The sequence below is a fragment of the Primulina eburnea genome, chromosome 1 (genome assembly GCF_022965805.1).
Source record: "Primulina eburnea isolate SZY01 chromosome 1, ASM2296580v1, whole genome shotgun sequence".
Lineage (NCBI taxonomy): Eukaryota > Viridiplantae > Streptophyta > Magnoliopsida > Lamiales > Gesneriaceae > Primulina > Primulina eburnea.
The window spans coordinates 32,993,114-33,020,936 of NC_133101.1; the positions used below are offsets into that span (position 1 = coordinate 32,993,114).

General features: G+C 34.7%; 1 pseudogene; it reads right to left on the reverse strand.

The window, feature by feature from the left end:
- Positions 1 to 9,109: 9,109 nt before the first annotated feature.
- Positions 9,110 to 27,823, reverse strand: part of LOC140806711 (uncharacterized) — a 103,930-nt pseudogene continuing 85,216 nt past the window's right edge.

Sequence of the window (27,823 nt, forward strand, 5' to 3'; positions counted from 1 at the left end):
TTGCATTACCGCCTTCATTATCGGGGATACATGATCTCTTTCATGTATCGTTATTAAGGAAATACCTTCCTGATGCTTCACATGCTATTCAACCAGACGAGGCCGAACTGGATAAGACGTTGAGCTATGTTGAAAAACCGATTCAGATTATTGATCGTAAAGAAAAACAGCTCAGAACAAAGACAATTCCACTTGTAAAAGTCCAATGGACTCGTCATGGTACTGAAGAAGCAACCTGGGAAACTGAATCAGATATGAGACAAGAGTTCCCAGAGTTATTTAGATGATGTAAATTTCTTATACAGTTTTGTATATATACTCCTTGTTGATACGAATGAAATGTTTGTGATTTCGAGGACGAAATCGTATCTTAGGAGGGGAGAAATGTAATGCCCGAGATTTTACATCGTGTTAAATTACGATTATTGATTTTTAATCGAGACGATTATGAAAGGGCTAACCGAGACACAAAATGAGATCGCGTGTGAGAATTGATGTGCGAGGACAGTAGCATCGGCGCACATGCGCGACCGGATGCGCGCACATGCGCCCAAAAGGCAGAAGACCTCGCGCATATGCGCGGAAGATGTCGCGCATATGCGCGAGCCTTTGCCGTTGAGTACCAGTAGGCCTCGCGCATATGCGCCAGTAATGTCGCGCATATGCGCGAGTGGCCAAGATCGAGACCAGTAGGTCTCGCGCATATGCGCCAGAAATGTCGCGCATATGCGCGAGACATGCAGAAGAGAAAATTGACACTTGGCTTTTGCATGTACGTTGGTATTTATATATATATATATATAAATATATATATATATATATATATATATATATATATATATAAACATGCGAATCTTCTTCAGAAAAGAAGAAAACGAAGCCGAGGAAGGAAAATAGCTTTTGATTTCAAAATTCGATTTTACGATCAATCCGTCCGTTAGATTTTAAATCCGACTTCAGAACTGTGTTCCTATCAACGCAGGCTACAACTGGACGTAAGTTTTACTACGTTTTAACATGTTTTGAAATTATGATCTTGTTAGAATTGAAAACACGTCATATATGTTATTCTTGACATGTTAGACTGTGTAGAATCGAAGTCAGATTAAGAAACGGACTGAATATGGAATTGTTATGAATTTCAGAATGAAATTGACTAGAATTGATACCAGATTTGTACAGTGGTTGATTGTAAATGATTGGAATTGATATAGACTGATATAGTATTAGCAGTATCGCAAGATTGTCCTGTTACACTGTCAGAATTTGATAAAACAGAGATGTTGTGATTTGATTAGAATATTGATACAGAATATTGGTATTGTCATTGCCAGATTGAACAGTGACAGACTTTGAATCAAGACTTTGATTGTATCAGATCGACAGCACGAAAGGTATAAATAAATGTTGATTTGGGATTGCACAACTCGAGTTCGGTTTGACTTGAGTTTCCCTAAATCACATACTTTATTTTATTGCATTGATATTTGCAGATTATCAGATTGATATGTTAAGGTATTGACCTAGAACAGAGTCAGAGTCCGTGTCTAGGGCAGATCAGCCTAGCTAGGGCAGAACCGCCGAGTCTTTCTCAGAACCGATAAGACTCTAGACTTACTGTGATCGAAGAGCCTTAGATGTAGATCGGCGTCTATCTCAGACACTCGATACAGAATGCCAGAGTCTAAATTAGATTGGGATCCCTAGATTTGAGATAAGATAAGATTAGATCACGAGTCATTGATTCATGTAGTCAGACTAGATACATGTTTTGATGTTTGTTTATGCTTTTATATATATGTTTTATATGATTGCATTTAATACATTGTTTATACTGGGATATTTATATCTCACCGGAGTTATCCGGCTGTTGTCTTGTTTGTATGTGTGCATGGCAACAGGTGGGACAGGTACAGGGTCACAGAGGTGAAGACAGATCGAGATTAGAGTGGTGATACCGGGCTTGGACTAGAGCTAGGGTTTAAACACTTGATAGTAGTTGTTGAACATGATTATGTATGTTTGTATATTTTATCAGATCTATACTTTTATACTGATATGTATAGGAGTTTGATTCCATTACCTTCCACATTTTAAAAAAAAAAATTTAGACCCTGATTATTATAATTGATTTAGTCCCAATGACGATTAAGCACATGATTAGCGTCAGGGTCCCCACACTATCAGCTTTCCATGATTCACGGATTTCTTTTCTTTTCTTTTTTCTATTTTTTTGTCTATCAGACAAATGTCTTTTCTTATAAATCTTATCAACTTTATTTTTAATTTTCTTCTTACTTTTATTAGATAACTCCATACCAAATTGATCACAAAATTTACCTAGTTGTTTTTTCTCTAGTAAATTCTGTTTTTTTATTTGATTATTTAATTTTAATTCATTACAGAGAGCTAGACCCTCTTGAATACAAGTATTTATTAAATTACCATAAGTATAATTATCATAAGAAATATTTATATCATCTTTCTTAATACTTTTCTAACCCTTTCAGCAAATAAGAAAGGTAGGCCATCTATAAATTTAGCTTTCCAAAGAGTATTATTACAATCTGGAATCTCATAAATACGATATAAGAAAGTATCTTTATACCATCTAAAATCAGTAAGTGTTTTACATTTTAGATTACTTAATAAAGTTCTAATTTTTTCACTATTATCAGTGAATTTTCCAGTAAAATGTTCAATCGTAGTCAATATTAATGTATAAACTACATTTTCTGATTGAATATTATTCTCTATCTTTATGGAATTAAAAATTTCATCTTTTTGAGAATAATGTAAATAATTATCCCACCAACCTTTAAGTTGGCCAGTAAATTCTGCTGTTATCATTTTACCAATATTTTTATCAGTATTGCCTGATGTTTTACAAACAGTACTATACATAAGCATTCTGTGAGCAGTATTATAAATTTGTCTATCACTAAAATCATCAATATTCCATTCATAAATATTTTTCCCATTATAACTATTAGCAAAAATATATTCTTGTTCTTCAATAAGAACATCCATGGGAGTAGGTTTATTATAATAATATTTGGTTGTGGTAGGTCTATCTGCCCATTTAATTTTATTAATTTCTTCATCAGAATGATTATTATTTTTTTCTAATTCTTCAAACTCTTCATTAAGAGTATATAAATTAAGATTTCTAAATTTTTCTTCTAATAATTTTTCTATATCAGAAACAGAAGATTTAAATTTAAAATCCTTTATGTCAGGAGGGGATTGTATAGATGAAGTAGCAACAGAAACAATATTAGTTTCTGGTTCTTCTATATGAACACCTGGTTTAATTTTATTAATAACTAAAATAATTTTATCAATACGATATTTAAGAGAATTAATCTCTTCTCCTATTATTGTAAGATATAAATTTGTGTAATTCTGTTTTTCAATTATTTGATTAATATGTTTAACAGTAATTTATAACGTATCATTCTCAAATAATTTTGAAAAAGAAGTAAAAATTTAAAATTTTATTATTCTTTTCTATAATAAAATATTGTTGAGGAGGATATACAGATTTTTGAATCTGTCCTGAAGAAAGTTTATAATTTCTTTCAAGAATAGAAATATAATCTATAATAAATGTTTTAAAAAACCAAGGAACAAAATGTATTAGTTTATTCTGGTTTTCACAATATTTATAAAATGTGGAAACAATATAATCAAACCCTTCCTCAGAGAAACTTTTAAAATACCAATCTCTGAAAGATTCTTATTTGGGTAAATAAAATTCTGCATTGATCTTTGCTCTAGCAGAAGATCCTTTAGTAAAATCAATTTTTGATTTACTATCTATTAAATACTAAATTCATTTCTGAAACAGTATCAGTTTCTCTAACTTTTTGAAAGTTACTTTTATGAACAATATTATTTTGATTTATAATTAAATCATCTACTGTATCTTGTACAGAAGACTCTACATCTTCTCTTATCTGAGAAGTATAAGCTCTAGAAGTCTGAGAAACATCCACCATATAATCTAAACATGAAATAAAAGAATGACTAGATTTTGATCTAGCATAGATAGAAGATGGTAATAATATTCTTTGTTCATTATTAAAATGTATTTGAACGGATCCTTCATTATTTTGAACAACTTGTTGTAAATCTCTATTTATTATAGGATTTCTAGGAACAGCTTGTTCAATTATCCAGTTTTCTGAAAATTCAATTTCTTCCTATTTTATAGATCTACGAATTGTAATATTAGACATATTAAAATTAGTTTCTATAAGAATAGTTTCATTTAATTTTTTTATCTATTCTTTTACACATAGGATTCAGTATAAATAATGGTTTATAATAAATACGATAACAGATACATATTACTTCTGTTCCAGGAGTATAATTATAAACATGTGTTTTAACATTTTATGTTAAAAAGTATAAAATATTAATATCAGACAAAGATAAAGATAAATAAGGATAAACATCAAAATATACTGGACCATGAGCCAGACTAGATTGAATTATTCCCATAAGGGATTGTTTCCAATTCAAATTTCTACCATCTCTTAAAGTTGCTATGAAGCTTTCTGGTAATCCTTCTAAAGTTAAAGGTCTAAAAGCAATTTGAATTAAACCTATATGAATAAATTTGTAGTTTTTCCTATAAGGCATAATATAACGGTCCGAAAATTCGTGTTTGAAAATTTGCGGAAAAATTTGAAAATTTTCTCTTTAAATAAATAAAAGGCCTCATTCATAATTAAATTTATAAATAAAGTTAAAGGTGTTCAAAATTGCAGCGGAAGAATTTAACATTTTCGAAATAACAGTAAAATTTTATCCAACGATAATTAAAATGTTTGAGCAATCAAATAATAATAAATGCTGAACTGAGGTCCTCGGGTCCTACTACTGCCGACTCGAGCCTGCTCACTGGTCCCGGCCCTCGGTCCCGACATCATCAGTACCTACAACAATCAAGTCTAGTGAGCCTAAAGACTCAGCATGTATATATCGTAAATAGCAAGTAAATAAATAAATAATAAGCTTGCATGCAAGTGAAAATATCATATCATGAGGCAAATCGTAAAAATGTCGTGTCATGATTAATTATAATACGTGCATAACTGAGCTGAAAATCATAGTGAAAAATGTTTGCTCCTTGGAGCCCTGTACTGAAATAGCATGTAATAATTTTTCTGGTGAGATTATGGTCTACGCATGTGGTCCTTGAACTGAACTGACCGGTAACTGGCGACCGGGCCTGTAACTGGCGACAGGACTTAGTAATGCACGTCTGATCAGACCACTGTCACAGTACTGGGTGAAATAACTGAACTGACCGGTAACTGGCGACCGGGCCTGTAACTGGCGACAGGACTTAGTAATGTTCTCATAACCGATAACTAACGACCGGACCGGTAACTGGCGACCGGATTTAATCATGATAGTAAAGTGATCACAAGCAATATCGCATAAATCTCAAAATGAATATTTTATATTTTATGCACGTAATATAATTAACCAACATAATTAAATATGAACAATTTTGATCTTCTTGCATTAAAATCACGTACTTGCGATATTTAAAAATATCTATATGGCTTGATTGAAGAGTGAAAGAAGATATGAACAATTTTGATCTTCTTGCATTAAAATCATGTACGCGGCGCGGCGGAGACATAGTGCTCTTCACTTTCTCACTTAATTCCTCTCTTAATTCCTTTAAACCAAGCATGCACCATAATTATTATAATAGCGTAAAAATCGTAAACGTGATGCATGAACATTTAAAAATATCATGGTTCGTGCTCAGGGCACTGCCAGGACCAAGATCTTACCCCGGGTGCAAAAATGACCATTTTGCCCCTGGAAACCAAAAAATTATCGTTTCTGGACCTCTAAAATTGACCCGAAGCTTACCAAACTTCTTAAAATATCCCAAAACATTTTTAAAAGTATTCCTAGAAGTAAATTCGAGCCAAATTCCCAACTTAACCGATGCGTTTTAAAACTTGGACCGGGGTCCCGGTTTTAACCCGAATCGAATCGAAACTTAACCGAATTTTTCCCAACTTTTTATCATATTTTAAAAACACTATTAATGATTCTAAAATCTTATTCCCATGCCATTAAACCTACGGCTGATGGTCCAACGAGTGAAATAAAAATCTCGGTCACTCCCATTCTACAATCTCATGACTCAACACATGCCCCCAACTCATAAACCTCTCGGTCCACCCTCTACTTCCCACCTGTCCAGCCTTTAAGGCGTACAATAGCCCCTAATGAAGCTTCTAAACCAGGCAAACCGAAATATAAAGCTGCTGCACAATGAATAAGCAGAAAACGATCGGACCTAGCACCTCACCTCTCGATCGAGCTCCACCTCCAAGGATCGAGCTTCTCCCTCAACCAATCACCCATGGCTCACTTCTAACATCTTACCAGGCATTACTAGGACTGAGACATAGCTTGGTTCAAGCCCATGCATGGCCGAAACCTTCCTACACCGATCAAACCCATTTCCACCCCACAACACGCACCAACTCCGAACAGCCCTCAATAATTCACACTTAGATCTATCAAACTTCGACTCCAGCTACTAATACTCATCCCTCTTGACCACAACAGCTTCAGATGACTCCATACAGCAGCCCCCCTTACACGAAACTTCAGGAAAAATCGTGAGCAACACACAAGAATGCAAGGAAAACGCATGTAACACGAAAATCTTTCATAGACCAAGGTAGATCGAAAGTTTGAATGCAAGAACACCTTCATCGGTATATAATGCGTGTATGATGCGAAAAAAAGTAACAAACGTGCCTTGGTGATTTGAAGAGCAAGATCAAGGCAATGGAACCCGGATGAACTTTTCTTGCCAACACAAGCCAACGCCGAAGCTTTCAGCTGTTGGGTGATGAAACCGATGACTTTGAAATTCTAATGAGGTGTCGGCTGTGGTGGGGTTTAGGTTTAGGTTAATGAGCACTTTAAATAGTAATTAAATATGTAAGTAATAGATGATGGGCTTTAAAATAACCATTAAAAGTTTGAAAGTTAATTAAGCTCAATAAATTTAAAAGTAGGCCCATTAAATCTAAACGTACTTCCGAAAAATATTTCGCGTTGAAAAGGTTTTGAAAATATTAGCCGAACCCTTAAAAAGTCCCCCGAATCGATAAAATTTACGTACCGTTAAGAATTAAAATATTGCGGGTAAGAATACCCAAAAATTCCCATTTTTGAACAATACTATTAAAAACACCTTATATTAATTTATAAAAATAAATCGTGTAATAAAATAATTTTCCTGAAAAATTCTCCGGTCTCCGATCCTCGTTCAAACGTGAAATGCACCTAGAAATCCTAATGTGTGACCTTTTAAAATGTCATGAATTAAATTCTACCATGCATGAATTTTGCATAAAATGCATAAAAATACTTAAACATAAATTGATGAAATAAACATGCATTTAATGCTTTAAAACAATTAAATAAAATACCAAAGAATTTTAATAACTTGCATGCATACTAGCTTTTTAAATTATATCTACTAACATGCTAAATTACCACTTCTTAAATGAGTCTTTATTAGCTTATCTCAATACTCCATCTCCAGTACGGCCTCACTTATTTAATTGAAAAGATAACAATTAAACTACTACGTCAAGTAATTAATTTAAAGAAAAAAATTTAAATACTCCTGCAATAAAAATCATTTTAATTTAAATACTATGAATTATGCATGGCTTATACGTAGTCTAAGTTACGGGTTCTACACATAATATCTTTATTGTTTAACAATCTAATAACCATCTTATTATTATGAAGAGGTATTGATGATTCTTTAGTTTTAACTACTTGTTTAAAACCAATTCTTTCAAAAGTTCCTAATTTATAGATCATTTTAGATTCTATCTTAGGAATAGTGCATTTATTCAATAAATCTAAAATTTTCAAGTAAATCATATTCTTCATTTAAACTGATTTTAACAGTTTCTTTCATACTGAAAATATTCATTTGAATAAAAAGTGCTAAATTAATAATCAGACTATTTCCATGGCTCTGATACCATCTGAGGCTTAGAATCAAAGAGGAATCTGATACGTGGCATTGTTTTACCAAATTTTTCCTTAGTGGTTTTCGCACACATGGAGATTATTTGTTTCCAGCTTATATACCATTTTCAACTCATACTGAGGTAAGAAATGAAGAATTTAAATTCTAGAATAATAATGAATATAAGATTCTTGTTTGTAATTTTCACAAAACACAAAAGATTTACAAAAGATATACCAAAGAAATTAAACAACAGAGGATTTACCGAGGGCCCAAAGAATCATAAATTCTTAAAAATCACCCATAAACGCCTTAAACGCCATTTCTCGGCTAAGCAGGCTGAAGGGCTTCAACATGAATTTATTTTTCCCTGGATAAACTCGAACCTTGTGTTAACCATTTCCTGGTTCATCTTCTACCTTATGTTCTAACCAAAGATTCTTATATCACATTAAATTCAAAAGTTTAAATAAATCTTTATTATCTCAATCTGATTCCAAGTTACAAATAAATATAGATTATGTCATAGTAAGGTAATAATTTAGCACGAATACTTTAGCCTGTCATTCAGGCTAATCTTATGAAATATAAAAATTTAAAACATAAAATAAAAAACAGAAAATAAAAACAATAAACTTACAAATTTGTTATCAGAACACTTGAAGCTTTTATTGATAATTCAGAAGGGTTTTTTACAGGAGAGAATAGAGGGGAGCAAACTCGACTGTGTCCTTCTAAGAACACAGAATGATCCTATAAATAGATAGAAAAGCCGGACATGAAACCCAGGATTCCATCTCAAAATAAAAACAGAAAAATGCTTTATTAAAGCAAAAAGTAACATGGTTACAAAATTTAAAAAGTATACAGTGATATTCCACCCACTTTTGTCATGATATGCCATGATGTGTTATTCCACCAACTCTTGAATAGTGAGATTCCACTTTCAACGATGTTAATCATCTTTAAGATTGTCATTTAGAGATTTCTTAAAATTTTCAAAAATATCTTCTATTTGAGATAATTGAGGAGTATCTTCCTCTGGATCCTGTGCATCCTGCATTTGCATCAGGTGTATGAATGGTTTTCGCTGGATTCAGACGCCATAGATTTATCTGACTTTGAATCAGAACATCCAATATTCTGAAAAATATCCTTTTTCATTTCTCCAATATAAATCTTAATCATCTTATTTTTTGAATAAATCTCAGAGTATTTCTGAGTGAGAATTTTGAATGGACTCGTAGAAGCTTTTTCCTTCTCTTGTTGATTATGAAATTCTTTTTGATATAATGAATTTTTTTCTTCCATTTGATGAAGAGTATCATAACCATAAGGTTTTCCAGTTTTTGGATCATCTCTTAGTAATTTGTCCCAAAATTTAGTAGAACTGACCCTCCATATGCAAGGGATACCTTCATTAGTGTAACCGAATTCTGGCTGCCATTTCCAGATCCATGGGATTTCAAATTCCATGAAAAATAGACATAGAGTCTTTCCATCGATCCAATGTTCAGAAAATGATTTTTTAATAATTGGGGAAACATTTAACCAAGTATTCATGGATTTTATAAAAACCTCTGGCAAAATCTTTGCAGATGGACCAAATATTTTCCACCAGATTAAAAACCAATTTGGAACTGGATAGTGAAAAACATTTTCACAAATCTTTAAAAACCAAGTATGTTTCCTTTTTTCATTTTCATAAAACAATATTTTATTAAAACTTTCAATATAATCCCAAAAATTGAATTTAAAACTCATTTTATGATTTTCAGAATAAAACTCTTTTTCCACCAATGGAGATATACCCCATTCTTCAATAGATATTATCTTCTTGATTATGAACTTTGAAAAGTTAACCAATAATCTCCATTAGACTAAGGAAAAATTTGGTAAAACAATGCCATGTATCAGATTACCCTTTGATTCTAAGCCTCAGATGATATCAGAGCCATGGAAATAGTCTGGTTAATAATTTAGCACTTTTTATTCAAATGAATATTTTCAGTATGAAAGAAACTGTTAAAAACAGTTTAAATGAAGAATATGATTTACCTGAAAATTTAGATTTATTAAATAAATAGACTATTCCTAAGATAGAATCTAAAATGATCTATAAATTAGGAACTTTTGAAAGAATTGGTTTTAAACAAGTAGTTAAAACTACAGAATCTTCCGTACCTCTTCATAATGATGAAATGGTTATTAGAATGTTAAACAATAAAGATATTATGCCTTATAGGAAAAATTACAGATTTATTCATATAGGTTTAATACAAATTGCATTTAGACCTTTAACTTTAGAGGGACTACCAGAAAGCTTTATAGCAGCTTTAAGAGATGGTAGAAATTTGAATTGGAAACAATCCCTTATGGAAATAATACAATCTAGTCATTCTTTTATTTCTCCTCTAGATTATATGGTTGATATACCACATACTTCTAGAGCATCTACTTCTCAAATTAGCGAAGATTTAGAATCTACTAATATAGTTGATGATTTAATTATAAATCAAAATAATATTGTTCATAAAAGTAACTTTCAAAAAGTTAATGAAACTGATACTGTTTCAGAAATGAATTTTATTATTTAATGCATAGTAAATCAAAAATTGATTTTACTAAAGGATCTTCTGCTAGAGCAAAGATCAATGCAGAATTTTATTTACCCAAATGGGAATCTTTCAGAGATTGATATTTTAAAAGTTTCTCTGCAGAAGAGTTTGAATATATTGTTTCAACATTTTATAAATATTGTGAAAACCAGAAAAAACTAATACATTTTGTTCCTTGGTTTTTTAAAATATTTATTATAGATTATATTTCTATTCTTGAAAGAAATCATAAACTTTCTTCTGGACAGATTCAAAAATCTGTTTATCCTTCTCAACAATCTTTTATTATAGAAAAGAATATTAAAATTTTAAATTTTACTGCTTTTTCAAAATTATTTGAGAATGATATGTTACAAATTACTGTTAAACATATTAATCAAATAATTGAAAAACAGAATTATACAAATTTATATCTTACAATAATAGGAGAAGAGATAATTGTAATGCCCGAGATTTTATATCGTGTTAAATTACGATTATAGATTTTTAATCGAGACGATTATGAAGGGGCTAACCAAAACACGAAATGAGATCACAGTGTGAAAATTGAAGTGCGAGGACAGTAGCATTGGCGCACATGCGCGAGTATATGCGCGCACATGCACGAGAGGTCCAGAGGGGTTGGCGCACATGCGCGACTGAATGCGCGCACATGCGCCAAACAGGCAGAAGACCTCGCGCATATGCGCGGAAGATGTCGCGCATATGCGCGAGCCTATGCAAATGATGTCCAGAAGACATCGCGCATATGCGCGGAACTAAATCGCGCATATGCGCGAGTTGCCAAGATCGAGACCAGTAGGTCTCGCGCATATGCGCCAGAATTGTCGCGCATATGCGCGAGACATGCAGATGGAAAAATCGACATTTGGCTTTTGCATGTACGTTGGTATATATATATATATATATATATATATACATGCAAACCGTACTCAGAAGAAGGGAAATCGAAATTTAGAAGCAAATTTTGATCTTTGAGTTTAGAATTCGATTTGTGAGGAATCCGTCCGTTAGATTTTAAATCCGACTTCGGTACCGTGCTCCTAGCAACGCAGGCTACTACGGGATGTAAGTTTTATTACGTTTTGACATGTTTTGAAATTATGATGTTGCCAGAATTTAATACACGTCATGTATGTTGTTCTTGACATGTTAGACAGCGTAGAATCGAAGTCAGATTAAGAAACGGACTGAATATGGAATTATTATGAATTTCAGAAGGAAATTGACTAGAATTTATATCAGATTTGTTGGGTGGTTGATTGTAAATGTTTGGAATTGATATAGACTGATACAATATTATCAGTATCGCAAGACTGTACTGTCGTACTGTCAGAATTTGATAAAACGGAGATATTGTGATTTGATTAGAATATTGATACAGAATATTGATATTGTCATTGCCAGATTGAACACTGACAGACTCTGAATCAAGACTTTGATTGTATCAGATCGGCAGCAAGAAAGGTATAAATAAATGTTGATTCGGGATTGCACAACTCGAGTTAGGTTTGACTTGAGTTTCCCTAAATCACATACTTTATTTTATTGCATTGATATTTGCAAATTATCAGATTGATATGTTAATGTATTGACTTAGAACAGAGTCAGAGTCCGAGTCTAGGGCAGACAGCCTAGCTAGGGTAGAACCGCCGAGTCTTTCTCAGAACCGATAAGACTCTAGACTTACGGTGTATCGAAGAGCCTTAGATGTAGATCGACGTCTATCTCAGACACTCGATACAGCATACCAAAGTCTAAATTAGATTGGGATCCCTAGATTTGAGATAAGATAAGATTAGATCACGAGTCATTTATTCATGTAGTCAGACTAGATACATGTTTCGATGTTTGATTTTGCTTTTATATATGTTTTATATGATTGCATTTACTACATTGTTTATACTGGGATATTTATATCTCACCGGAGTTATCCGGCTGTTGTCTTGTTTGTATGTGTGCACGACAACAGGTGGGACAGGTACAGGGTCACAGAGATGAAGACAGACTGAGATTAGAGTGGTGATACCGGACTTGGACTAGAGCTAGGGTTTGAACACATGATAGTAGTTGTTGAACCTGAGTTTGTATGATTGTATATTTTATCAGATTTATAATTTTATACTGATATGTATAGGAGTTTGATTCCATTACCTTCCGCATTTAAAAAAAAAAAAATTTAGACCCTGTTTATTACAATTGATTAATTAGTCCCAATCACGATTAAGGACATGATTAGCGTCTGGGTCCCCACAACAGGTGGTATCAGAGCGATTGATCCTTTAGACTGAGATAGAAGAAGCTAGTGAGCGGGGTAGATTGAGGTTTTATTTCCTGCTTTTGAATGCTAGCATGTCTTACTGCTTTATTACATGTTACTTGTTTATCTGATTTGATATAGTAATATGTGTTATTGAGATTGGATCAGTACTGATTCTAGATCAGCAGTTAGATGATCAGAGGAGGATTGAAACAGAATTTTTGTACTTGTTACTAATCTATTTGATTATTAGATATGCCTCCGAGACGAGTACCAGAACAGGGAAGTACATCCAATCCTACAATGGATGTCACACCGACTCCAATGGAAACGTTACTGAAACGATTTCAGTCATTTCATCCGCCAACCTTGAAAGGCACAGAGAATGCTGTGGAGTGCGAGAGTTGGCTCGATGATATAGAGATGTTGTTCGAATCCTTGGAGTATACAGATGAGAAGAGGGTGAAATTAGTTGGACACCAGTTACGCGACGTTGCCAAGGACTGGTGGATTACGAGAAAGAGAGCCACGAAGCATAGAGGTACGAATATTACCTGGAATATATTTAGAACTGAATTTTATCAACGATTCTTTCCAGTGTCGTACCGGAAGGATAAGGGGGCGGAGTTTGCCAACCTCAAGCAAGGACAGATGAACATAGAAGAATACGTGTCCAAGTTCCCCTCCTTGCTGAAATTTGCTCCACATGTGGCTGACAGCGAAGAAACTACTGCTGACCAGTTCATCAATGGCCTGAACCCCGACATTTTCACATTGGTGAACACAGGGCGACCGGATAATTTTACTGATGCCCTGAACAGAGCTAAGGGAGCAGAAGCCGGTCTGATGAGACAGAAAGGGGCTTCATTTGTACCTCCAGCACTGAGACCACAACAACAACCTCCCAGATTTGAGGGTGGCAGCAGTAGTGGAGGAAAGAAAGAATTTTTGAAAGCCAGGGGAAAGCAATTCAAGAAATCTGGCAGTAGTTCTTCCAGCTCCGGTGGTTCTAGACAGAGCAGAGTTACACTGGAGTTTATTGCAAGACTTGCGGAGGAAGACATGCTACATGAGCAATGCCAGGGAGTGACTGGTAGTTGCAATCTCTGTAAACAGCCGGGACACTTTGCTAAAGTGTGTCCACAGAAAGGTTTGCAGAGAGCTCAGGGGGCCGAGTCATCGGGATCAGCAGCACAAACTGAGAGACGATCAGCTGCTGTTCATACATTCTAGTCAGCGCCAGCTCAGTCATAGCAGAGGTCAGGAGGAAGCCAGACAGTTGGTCAGCCTCCGAGACAGCAGGCCAGAGTCTTCGCTTTGACAGAGGAGCAGGCCCAGGAAGCACCAGATGACGTTGTGGCAGGTAACTGTTCTTTATGTGGTTATCTTGCTTACGTACTAATTGATACCGGTGCTTCACACACATTTATTTCTGAACGATTTTCATTGAGTCATGCATTGCCTGTAGAGTCTTTAGCTACTGTAGTGTCAGTATCTTCGCCTTTGGGGATAGGTTTGATATCCGTGAATTCGGTTAACCATTGTGTACTACAGTATGACGGGCATGAGATTGAGTTAGATTGCATCGTACTTGGATTGTCTGACTTTGACTGTATTATCGGTATTGATATGCTGACCAAGTACAGAGCGACAGTTGATTGTTTCCACAAGATAGTGAGATTCAGACCAGATATGGCTGAATAGTGGAAATTTTACGGTAAGGGTTCTAGATCGAGAATTCCTTTAATATCTTTATTATCTATGACTCGATTATTACAGAAAGGAGCAGAAGGGTTCCTTGTATATTCAGTAGATTTACTGAAGTCGAGTCCAGCATTGGCAGATCTGCCAGTGGTACGTGAGTTTGCTGACGTCTTCCCAGATGAGATCCCGGGGTTACCTCCAGTTAGAGAGATAGACTTCAGCATTGAACTGATGCCAGGTACAGTACCGATTTCTAAAGCTCCATACAGAATGGCACCAGTTGAATTGAAAGAATTGAAGGATCAGTTGGAAGATTTACTGGCCAAGGGGTACATCAGACCGAGTGTGTCTCCTTGGGGTGCTCCAGTATTATTCGTAAGAAAGAAAGATGGCTCGATGAGACTCTGCATCGACTATAGACAACTGAACAAGGCAACGATAAAGAATAAATATCCCTTGCCTCGTATAGATGATTTATTCGATCAGTTGCAGGGTTCTTCAGTATATTCCAAAATCGATTTGAGATCGGGATATCATCAGCTGAGAGTCAGAGATTCTGATATCTCAAAGACGGCATTCAGAACCAGGTATGGGCACTAAGAATTTATTGTCATGTCGTTTGGTCTGACGAATGCTCCAGCTGTATTCATGGGATTGATGAACCGTATCTTTCAGAGATATCTCGATGATTTTGTGATTATTTTCATCGATGATATTTTGATTTATTCAAAGAATATGAGTGAGCATGCTAAGCATCTAAGAACTGTATTGCGAATTTAAGAGCTGAGAAGATATATGCTAAACTGTCGAAATGAGTTTTGGCTAAGACAGGTAGTATTTCTGGGTCATATTATATACGGAGATGGGATATCAGTTGATCCCAGTAAAGTGGAAGCCGTGATTTCTTGGCCAAGACCGACATCAGTACCTGAAATTCGCAGTTTCGTGGGTTTAGCAGGATACTACCGTCGTTTCATTAAAGATTTCTCGAGTATAGCTAAACCAATTACTCAGCTGACTCAGAAGAATGCTCCATTTGTTTGGTCTGAAGAATGTGAGACCAGTTTTCTGGAGTTGAAGAAGAGGTTGACCAGTGCACCGGTGTTGACTATTCCATCCGGTACTGGTGATTTTGTGGTTTATTGCGACGCTTCTCACAGAGGATTGGGATGTGTGTTGATGCAACGAGGGCATGTTATCGCTTATGCCTCAAGACAGCTTAAACCACATGAGACCCGTTATCCAATTCATGATCTTGAATTGGCATCCATTGTCTTTGCATTAAAGATATGGCGACACTATCTTTATGGTGAAAAGTTTGAGATATATTCTGATCAAAAGAGTTTGAAATATCTATTTTCACAATCTGAATTGAATATGAGGCAACGAAGATGGCTTGATTTGCTTAAAGATTTTGATTGTGAAATCAAATACTATCCATGAAAGTCTAATGCAGCAGCTGATGCACTGAGTCGAAAGGTATGTTCTTTATCCTTATCGACGATTGGTGTTTCAAATTTGATAGAAGACTGCTGTTTGTCTGGATTAGAATTTGAAACAGATTATAGACCGTTGAGACTTTATACGGTGCAAATAGAACCAGAGCTGATTATGAGAATTAAGGCAGCTCAGAAAGTTGATCAGAATGTACAAAAATCTGTAGCAATGGTCAGAACAGGACATCGATCAGAGTATCAGGTACGTGATAACGTCTTGTACGTGAATCATCGTGTGGTTGTGCCAAATGTTTCAGATTTGAGACGACAGATATTGTCAGAAGCGCACAACAGTCGATTCAGTATTCATCCTGGTGGCAGAAAGATGTACAATGATTTGAAAAGACAGTTCTGGTGGAAACAAATGAAGACTGATATCGCCGAATTTGTTTCCAAATGTCTGAATTGCCAACAGGTGAAAGCAGAAAGAAAGAAACCAGGAGGTTTATTACAGAGCTTGTCCATTCCTGAATGGAAATGAGATCACATTTCCATGGACTTTGTGACGCAGTTGCCGCGTTCCTCCCGAGGTTGTGATGCGATTTGGGTCGTGATTGACAGATTGACCAAATCCGCATGTTTTATACCGTACAAGATGACGTACAGATTTGACCAGATGGCAGAGATCTATGTCAGAGAAGTGGTCAGATTGCACGGAGTGCCGAAGTCGATTGTATCAGATCGTGATCCTCGATTTACTTCGCACTTCTGGCAGAGTTTGCAGCAAGCTCTCGGTACAAAGTTACATCTGAGTACCGCATATCATCCACAGACCGACGGACAGTCAGAGCGGACTATCCAAACACTGGAAGATATGCTGAGAGCAGTAGTGCTAGATTTCAGCACCAATTGACAAGATGCATTGCCTCTTTGCGAGTTTTTGTACAACAACAGCTATCAGACGAGTATTGAGATGGCACCATTCGAAGCGTTGTACGGAAAGAAGTGTAGATCCCCTCTCTATTGGGATGATATCTCTGAAGTACCTGAGATTGGACCAGATATGATCAGAGATATGACAGAAAAAGTGAAGCTAATTCAAAAGAAAATGAAGGCAGCCCAAGACAGACAGACCAAATATGCCAATGTTCGACGTAGACCGTTGGTATTTGAGGTAGGAGACCGAGTATTTTTAAATATTTCACCTTTCAGAGGAGTTGTCAGATTTGGCAAGAAAGGAAAACTGTCTCCACGATACATCGGGCCTTATGAGATTCTCGAGAAGATAGGAGATCGTGCCTATCGACTCGCCTTACCGCCTACATTATCTGGGATACATGATGTCTTTCATGTATCGTTATTAAGGAAGTACCTTCCTGATGCTTCACATGCTATTCAACCAGACGAGGCCGAACTGGATGAGACGTTGAGCTATGTTGAAAAACCGATCCAGATTATTGATCGCAAAGAAAAACAGCTCAGAACGAAAATGATTCCACTTGTGAAAGTACAATGGACTCGTCATGGTGTTGAAGAAGCAACTTGGGAGACTGAATCAGATATGAGACAAGAATTCCCAGAGTTGTTTCGATAATGTAAATTTCTTATACAGTTTTGTATATATACCCCTTACATAAAATGCCTGTGATTTCGAGGGAGAAATCGTATCTTAGGGGGGGAGAAATGTAATGCCCGAGATTTTATATCGTGTTAAATTACGATTATAGATTTTTAATCGAGACAATTATGAAGGGGCTAACCAAAACACGAAATGAGATCACGTGTGAAAATTGAAGTGCGAGGACAGTAGCATTGGCGCACATGCGCGAGTATATAGCGCACACATGCACGAGAGGTCCAGAGGGGTTGGCGCACATGCGCGACTGAATGCGCGCACATGCGCCAAACAGGCAGAAGACCTCGCGCATCTGCGCGGAAGATGTCGCACATATGCGCGAGCCTATGCAAATGATGTCCAGAAGACATCGCGCATATGCGCGGAACTAAGTCGCACATATGCGCGAGTTGCCAAGATCGAGACCAGTAGGTCTCGCGCATATGCGCCAGAATTGTCGCGCATATGCGCGAGACATGCAGAAGGAAAAATCGACATTTGGCTTTTGCATGTACGTTGGTATATATATATATACATGCAAACCGTACTCAGAAGAAGGGAAATCGAAATTTAGAAGAAACTTTTGATCTTTGAATATAGAATTCGATTTGTGAGGAATCCGTCCGTTAGATTTTAAATCCGACTTCGGTACCGTGCTCCTAGCAACGCAGGCTACTACGGGATGTAAGTTTTATTACGTTTTGACATGTTTTGAAATTATGATGTTGCCAGAATTGAATACACGTCATGTATGTTGTTCTTGACATGTTAGACAGCGTAGAATCGAAGTCAGATTAAGAAACGGACTGAATATGGAATTATTATGAATTTCAGAAGGAAATTGACTAGAATTGATATCAGATATGTAGGGTGGTTGATTGTAAATGTTTGGAATTGATATAGACTGATACAGTATTATCAGTATCGCAAGACTGTACTGTCGTACTGTCAGAATTTGATAAAACAGAGATGTTGTGATTTGATTAGAATATTGATACAAAATATTGATATTGTCATTGCCAGATTGAACACTGACAGACTCTGAATCAAGACTTTGATTGTATCAGATCGGCAGCAAGAAATGTATAAATAAATGTTGATTCGGGATTGCACAACTCGAGTTAGGTTTGACTTGAGTATCCCTAAATCACATACTTTATTTTATTGCATTGATATTTGCAAATTATCAGATTGATATGTTAATGTATTGACTTAGAACAGAGTTAGAGTCCGAGTCTAGGGCAGACAGCCGAGCTAGGGCAGAACCGCCGAGTCTTTCTCAGAACCGATAAGACTCTAGACTTACGGTGTATCGAAGAGCCTTAAATGTAGATTGACGTCTATCTCAGACACTCGATACAGCATACCAAAGTCTAAATTAGATTGGGATCCCTAGATTTGAGATAAGATAAGATTAGATCACGAGTCATTTATTCATGTAGTCAGACTAGATACATGTTTCGATGTTTGATTTTGCTTTTATATATGTTTTATATGATTGCATTTACTACATTGTTTATACTGGGATATTTATATCTCACCGGAGTTATCCGGCTGTTGTCTTGTTTGTATGTGTGCAGGACAACAGGTGGGACAGGTACAGGGTCACAGAGATGAAGACAGACTGAGATTAGAGTGGTGATACCGGACTTGGACTAGAGCTAGGGTTTGAACACTTGATAGTAGTTGTTGAACCTGAGTTTGTATGATTGTATATTTTATCATATTTATACTTTTATACTGATATGTATAGGAGTTTGATTCCATTACCTTCCGCATTTTAAAAAAAAAAAAAATTTAGACCCTGTTTATTACAATTGATTAATTAGTCCCAATCACGATTAAGAACATGATTAGCGTCCGGGTCCCCACAATAATTCTCTTAAAGATCGTATTGATAATATTATTTTAGCTGTTAATAAAATTAAACCAGATGTTCATATAGAAGAACCAGAAACTAATATTGTTTCTGTTGCTACTTCATCTATACAATCCCCTCCTGATATAAAGGATTTTAAACTTAAATCTTCTGTTTCTGATATAGAAAAATTATTAGAAGAAAAATTTAGAAATCTTAATTTATATACTCTTAATGAAGAGTTTGAAGAATTAGAAAAAATTAATAATCAATATGATGAAGAAATTAATAAAATTAAATGGGCAGATAGACCTACCACAACCAAATATTATTATGATAAACATACTCCCATTGATGTTCTTATTGAAGAACAAGAATATATTTTTGCTAATAGTTATAATGTGAAAAATATTTATGAATGGAATATTGATGGTTTTAGTGATAGGCAAATTTATAATACTGCTCACAGAATGCTTATGTATAGTACTGTTTGTAAAACATCAAGCAATACTGATAAAAATATGGCTAAAATGATAACAGCAGGATTTACTGGCCAACTTAAAGGTTGGTGGGATAATTATTTACATTATTCTCAAAAAGATGAAATTTTTAATTCCATAAAGATAGAGAATAATATTCAGTCAGAATATGTAGTTTATACATTAATATTGACTATGATTGAAAATTTTACTTGAAAATTCACTTATAATAGTGAACAAATTAGAACTTTATTAAGTAATCTAAAATGTAAAACACTTACTTATTTTAGATGGTATAAAGATACTTTCTTATCTCGTATTTATGAGATTCCAGACTGTAATAATAGTCTTTGGAAAGCTAAATTTATAGATGGCCTGCCTTTCTTATTTGCTGAAAGGGTTAGAAAAGTATTAAGAAAAGATGATATAAATATTTCTTATGATAATTATACTTATGGTAATTTAATAAATACTTGTATTCAAGATGTGTAATGAATTAAAATTAAATAATCAAATTAAAAGACAGAATTTACTAGAGAAAAAACAACTAGATAAATTTTGTGATCAATTTGGTATAGAGTTACCTAATAAAGGTAAGAAGAAAATTAAAGATAAAGTTGATAAGATTTATAAGAAAAGACATTTGTCTGATAGACAAAAATATAGAAAAAAGAAAAGAAAAGAAATCCGTGAATCATGGAAAGCTGATAGCAAAGCTGATAAAGCTAAAAATAAATTAATAATTTGTAAAAAATGTAAAAAGCCAGGACATTATGCTAATCAATGTTGGGCTCAAAACAAAATTAATAATTTAGATATAGATGAAAATTTAAAAGAAACATTATTTAAAATAATAATAGATTCGAATATTAATTCTGATAGTGAAACTGAGAATTCTTTAGAATCTAATAATTCCGAAGATATTATAGATAATGAATCTGATATTTCAGATTTAGAAGAATGTAATAACTGTATACTAGGAAAATCTTGTATTAATCCTGTAGAGGATAAAAATGATGAATTTTATTAACTTATGTCTCAATTTCAAGATTTAAATATTAATGTATTAACAAACTATAATATTTTAGAATTCCTTAAAATGATTAAGGATCCAGTATTAAAATCTACAATGATAGATCAAATGGAGAATACTGCATCAACTAGTAATAATAACATTCTTGTTAAACAAGAACAAGCTTATTCTATGAAAGAAGTTAAAAATCTTCTACAACAGAAATATAGTAAACAAAATCCAGTTACTATACATGATTTAGTTAAAGAGATTGATAATCTTAATGAACAAGTAAAATTTTACACAATAACAATAATAGTTTAAACTATCGTATTTCAGCTATTGAAAATAATAATAATTCAATTTCTGAAAGCTTTGATAATCTTCAAGATATTTCTTTTCATAATCTAAATCAAAAACATTTATCTATTTTAAGCATGATTATATCTCAAAAATGGTATACTAATATTACTTTATTAATTGAAAATTCTTATAAAAAGAATTTTATTGCTATGATTGATAATGGTGCAGATTTAAATGTTATACAGGAAGGATTAAATCCTACTAAATATTTTCATAAAACTACTCATTCTCTTTCTCATTCAGGAGGAGAACCATTAGAAATAAATTATAAATTACCAAAAGCTTATATTTGCAAAGATAAAAACTGTATTCAAATCAGTTTTTTATTAGCAAAAGATATTTTAGCCAACTTATACTTGGTCTTCCTTTCATCTATCAAATTTATCCTTTAACCTATGTTGATGAAACAGGTATTATAGGAACTTTTCAAGGTAATCATATTTCCTTTAAGTTTATAACTAAACATGTTTATAGAATTCTTAATAAATTACAAGAAAAGATTGATAGGAAAACTTTTCAAATTAATTCTTTAAAAGAAGAAGTTAATATTTTAACTATAGATGATAAATTACAAAATCCTAAATTACAGGAAAAAATTAAAATTATTTATAATAAATTCTCATTAGAAATATGCAATGATCTTCCAAATGCTTTTTGGAATCGTAAGAAACATATTATCTCTCTTCCATATGAAGAAGATTTTGATGAAAAGAATATTCCAACCAAGGCTCGTCCTTGTCAAATGAATTCTGAATATTTAGAATTGTGCAAGAATGAAATTCATTCTTTATTAGATAAAGTTTAATAAAACATTCTCAATCTCCTTGGTCATGTACTGCTTTTTATGTTAATAAACATTCTGAGCAGGAAAGAGGAGTTCCTAGATTAGTTATAAATTATAAACCTCTTAATAAGGATTTTAAAATGGATGAGCATCCTATTCCTAATAAAAAAGATTTATTAGATAGATTAGTACATGCAATAATATTTTCAAAATTTGATTTAAAATTAGGATTTGGAAGATTCAAATAAAGAATCTGATAGGTATAAAACTGCTTTTAATGTTCCAATATGACATTATGAATGGACAGTAATGCCATTTGACCTTAAAAATGCCCCTTCAGAATTTCAACAAATTATGAATGATATTTTTTATAATTATAGAAATTTTATAATTGTTTATATAGATGATATCTTAGTATTTTCTAATGATATTGAAACACATTTTAAACATTTAGAAATGTTTAAAAATATTGTTATTCAAAATGGTTTTGTTATTTCAAAATCTAAAATGATTTTATTTCAAACTAATATAAAATTTTATTCTGGAAAATGGAATAATGCCCAGAAAAACTATTCCACAGTAGCAAAAGAAATCTTATCTATTGTCAAATGTATTTTAAAATTTAAAGATGATTTATATAATCAAAAGTTTATTATAAAAACTAATTGCAAATCTGCAAAATTTATGTTTAATAAAGATTTTAAACATGATGTGTATAAACAAATGTTTGCAAGATGGCAGGCTCATTTAGCTCCTTTTGATTTTGAAATCATTTATAAAAAAGGTGAAGATAATCATCTTCCTGATTTCTTAACTCGAGAATATTTATCCTAATGTCTTCATTTACTGTAGAGGCCTAAAAATCCTTACTTGGAAATTCGCAAAAAATTTAAAATTTTTCTTTTAAATAATTAAAATTGCCTCATTCATAAATGAACTGATAAATAAAGTTTGATGTTCAAAGTGGCAGCGGAAGAAAATTAACATTTTCGAAATGACAGAAAAATTTTTTCCAACAATAATTAAAATGTTTGTGCAATCGAATAATAAAAATGCTGCACTGAGGTCATCAGGTCCTACTACTGCCGACTCGAGCTAGCTCACTGGTCCCCGCCCTCGGCCCCAACATCATCAGTACCTACAACAATCAAGTCTAGTGAGTCTAAAGACTCAACATGCATATATCGTAGATAACAAGTAAATAAATAGTAAAATTTTACATGGGATAAAAATATCATGTGATGAGGCATAATGTGAAAATAACTTGTCATGAGCAATTATAATAAGTTCATGACTGAACTGAAAATCATAGTGAAAATGTTTGCTCCTTGGAGCTCTGTACTGAAATAGCATGTAATAATTTTCTGGTGAGATTATGATCTACACAAGTGGTCCCTTCACTGTACTGAACTGACCGGTAACTGGCGACCGGACCGGTAACTGGTGACCGGATTTAATAATGTACGTCTGATCAGACAAGTGCCACAGTATACTGGGTGAAACAACTGACCGGACCGGTAACTAGCGACCGGACCGGTAACTGGAGACCGGATTTAATAATGCTCCAATAACCGGTAACTGACGACCGGACCGGTAACTGGCGACCGGATTTTATCATGATAGTAAAGTGACCACAAGCAATATCGCATAAATCTCAAAATGAATATTTTTGCACGTAATATAATTAACCAACATAATTAAATATGAACAATTTCGATCTTCTTGCATTAAAATCATGTACTTGCGATATTTAAAAATATCTATATGGCTTGATTGAAGAGTGAAAGAAGATATAAACATGCCTTGGTTTGTTTTGACAGAAAACGAACGAAATAACGACGCGGCGCGGCGGAGACGGAGTGCTCTTCACTTTCTCACTTTTTCTCTCTTAATCCCTTTAAACCAAGCATGCACCATAATTATTACAATAGCATAAAAAACATAAACGTGATGCATGAACATTTAAAAATATCATGATTTGTGCTCAGGGCGCTGTCAGGACCAAAATCTCAAATCGGGTGCAAAATGACCATTTTGCCCCTGAAAACCCAAAAATTATCGTTCCAACCCTGGACCTCTAAAATTGACCTGAAGCTTACCAAACTACTTAAAATGTCCCAAAACATTTTTAAAAATATTCCTAGACGTAATTTCGAGCCCCAAACTCAAACTTAATCGATTCGTTTTAAAAACTCGGACCGGGGTCCCCGTTTTAACCCGAATCGAACCAAAAATTAACTAACACTTTCCAAAATTTTTACCATATTATAAATGAAAGCGGACCGGTCACGGTGGCCGGAAACGCAACGGAAGCAAAAATTTTAAATTTTTAGAGCAAAATTTCGGCCACCCCTTATTTGTGCAATATTTACATCCAAACACCATAATACATACATAGGGTGTTCAAGTGATTTACCTATCAACCCCTTAGAGTTGATGAATGGCACCAACTAAAGTATAAATACTTTAGCTCTTCTTGGTTGAAAAATCTACAAGCTTCCACCTCCAATCCTCCAAGAATTAGGCCCACCACTTAGCTTTGTAAACCCCTTCAAATATTGCACTAGAAATATTTGAAGATTTATCAAAAAGAAGTGAGTATTCTCCAAGAAAATGAAGAACACAAGATGAGAGAAAAATATGGAGAGAAAAGCCTTGAAGTTTCGGCTAAGTGAGGAGGGAAGAGTGAGGAGTGAAGTCTAGTCTTGGGTGTGGGAAAAGTTGGGAGAAAAGTTGCATGCCTTTGCAATTTTTTAATCAAAAATATTCCACACCTCTTCACCTCCCAAGCATGCAAACCCTAGCATGTCTCACATATATTATATGGTTTTTAACACATTAAAAACCATAGACTAAATTTTAATTATCTCAAACATTTTTGAGATTAATTAAATACTACTTGAATTTATTCAAGTCCCACTAGTTAAATAATTATTTTAATTGAGCTCTACAAGACTCAATATTATTAATTCAACACTTGAATTATTTTTAATTATTTGGACTCTACTAGGTCTACTAGTGTTTAATTAATTCAACACTTGAATTAATTTAATTTAGTCTCCAAGAATGTTTATGAAAATCACAATTTTCAACTACATTATTCACTTGGCCAAATTTTAATCTTAGGAACACTTCCATAAATTAAAATTTATATTTCTCTCTTAGAAGTCATACTTCTATTTTTCTTAACGCTTATAAACACATTTATAAGCCGTTCAACACATTGAACTATTTTACTTCTCATCGGGATTTACCAAGCAAGTACTTGTGTGGCCCTCAATGGTTCATTGATACAACTAGCCGTGGGTTCACATCTCTATGTGATTCGGACTAAACATGTCCTTATTCGAGCATACCCCAATTGCTCCATTCTTACTTATCAACTCCTTGATAGTAAGAACGTCAGAACTCAAGTCTGATAGTACCCAACCAATCACGTTAAACGCCTAGCAGCATCGCTTACGTGATTCCCTAGGTATCACATAATAGTGCCTGCAAGAACCATTCAATTATGGTTAGCGTACAGTACGGTCCCTTCAACTCATATATCCCGACCGATTCGACAACTATTGGTCTATCGAGAGTTGTCAATGAATCGATACTATGTGTCATGTCGTGGTTGCATCGATGGTGTAATCTATGAAACCCCTTTCATAATTACCACCATACTCTGATCAGAGATTTCAACCCACACATACATGAAAAACACATAGGATATCCATACCCGTAGGTAAGCGGTGAATCCCCGGCTACAATGCATCGACTCCTATATGTTTCGCCGTAACACCCAACCTTGCCACCTGATGACCCCATAAGAGTCGGTAAACAAGTCAAAGTGAAACGCTAGCATATAGAGTCTCAATGTTGTCCCGGGTCATAAGGACTAATGGTGTACAACCATAAACTAGGACTTTTCCACTCGATAAGTGAGAACCACTTGGAAAGTCCTTTCTAGAGGGTTGTTCAGTGCACTCTACCAGGAGCACCTATCTGCATGCTCGGACATCACAATGTCCCCTACCAATGAAACATGGTACTCACATCGCAGATACTAGTCTCTAACTCGAGCGGCCTTTATCCTTCTTAGTGGCGGCTGAATCGACTAGGAACGGTTTAGAATATACAGTATTCCAAATATGAGTTTCATGATACTCATCATATGAGCATCTCATATTCTTTCTACTATTTGTATATTCAAGGACTTTATCTATGCAACAAGCATGGGTATAAAGATAAAGATGCGCCAAATTAATAAATTGAAATATTATTAAAATAAAGATCGTTTATACAAAGAGTTTCATTGTGAACAGTCGGCCAACACTTGGCTCGACGTACACCTACTCTAACAATCTCCCACTTGCACTAGAGCCAACTACCTATATGCTTTAGACCCATTGATTCGCGATGCTTCTCGAATGATGGTCCTGGTAAAGGCTTAGTTAGTGGATCAGCAACATTATCTGCGGAGCCGACTTTGTCAATCGTGACATCTCCTCTTTCCACGATCTCTCTGAGGATGTGGTACTTTCTCAGTACGTGTTTGGACTTCTGATGAGACCTTGGCTCCTTCGCCTGAGCTATGGCTCCCGTGTTGTCGCACATCACCGGGATAGGAGCAACTCCATTTGGAATGACGCCCAACTCTTGGACGAAATTCCTAATCCAAACAGCCTCCTTTGCTGCAGCCGATGCAGCAATGTATTCTGCCTCAGTGGTGGAATCCGCAGTACTGTCTTGCTTGGAACTCTTCCAAGAGACAGCACCACCATTGAGCATGAATATGAATCCGGAGGTTGACTTCGAGTCATCAACATCGCTTTGGAAGCTAGAGTCGGTATAGCCTTCCAATTTTAGTTCTCCACCCCCATAGACCAAAAACAACTTATTGGTCCTTCTCAAATACTTGAGGATGTCTTTCACAGCTTTCCAGTGTGGAAGACCAGGGTTGGATTGATATCTACTCACTACACTTAGTGCAAATGCCACGTCAGGACGTGTAGATATCATCCCATACATGATACTACCAATAGCCGAAGCATACGGAATTCGTGTCATCGCCGCTATCTCTGCATCAGTCTTGGGAGACATAGACTTGGATAGGGACACGCCATGACACATTGGTAGATGTCCTCTCTTGGACTCATCCATCGAGAACCGCTTCACGATGGTATCAATGTATGTGGACTGGGTGAGACCAAGCAATCTTCTTGATCTATCTCTATAGATCTGTATTCCCAATACAAAAGATGCTTCACCCAAGTCCTGCATTGAGAACTTACTTGCTAACCATATCTTTGTTGATTGCAACATTCCTACATCATTCCCAATGAGTAGAATGTCATCAACATAAAGAACAAGGAATGTCACAGCACTCCCACTGACCTTCTTATACACACAGGGTTCCTCAGGATTCTTAGTAAAACCAAACTCTTTGATTGTACTATCGAATCTGAGGTTCCAACTCCTCGATGCCTGCTTAAGACCATAAATAGATCTTTGAAGTTTGCATACCATATGCTCACTTCCGATAGATGTGAAACCCTCAGGTTGAGACATGTAAATTTCTTCCTTAATATCCCCATTAAGGAAGGCTGTCTTAACATCCATCTGCCATATCTCATAGTCATACCATGCAGCTATGGCTAGCAATATC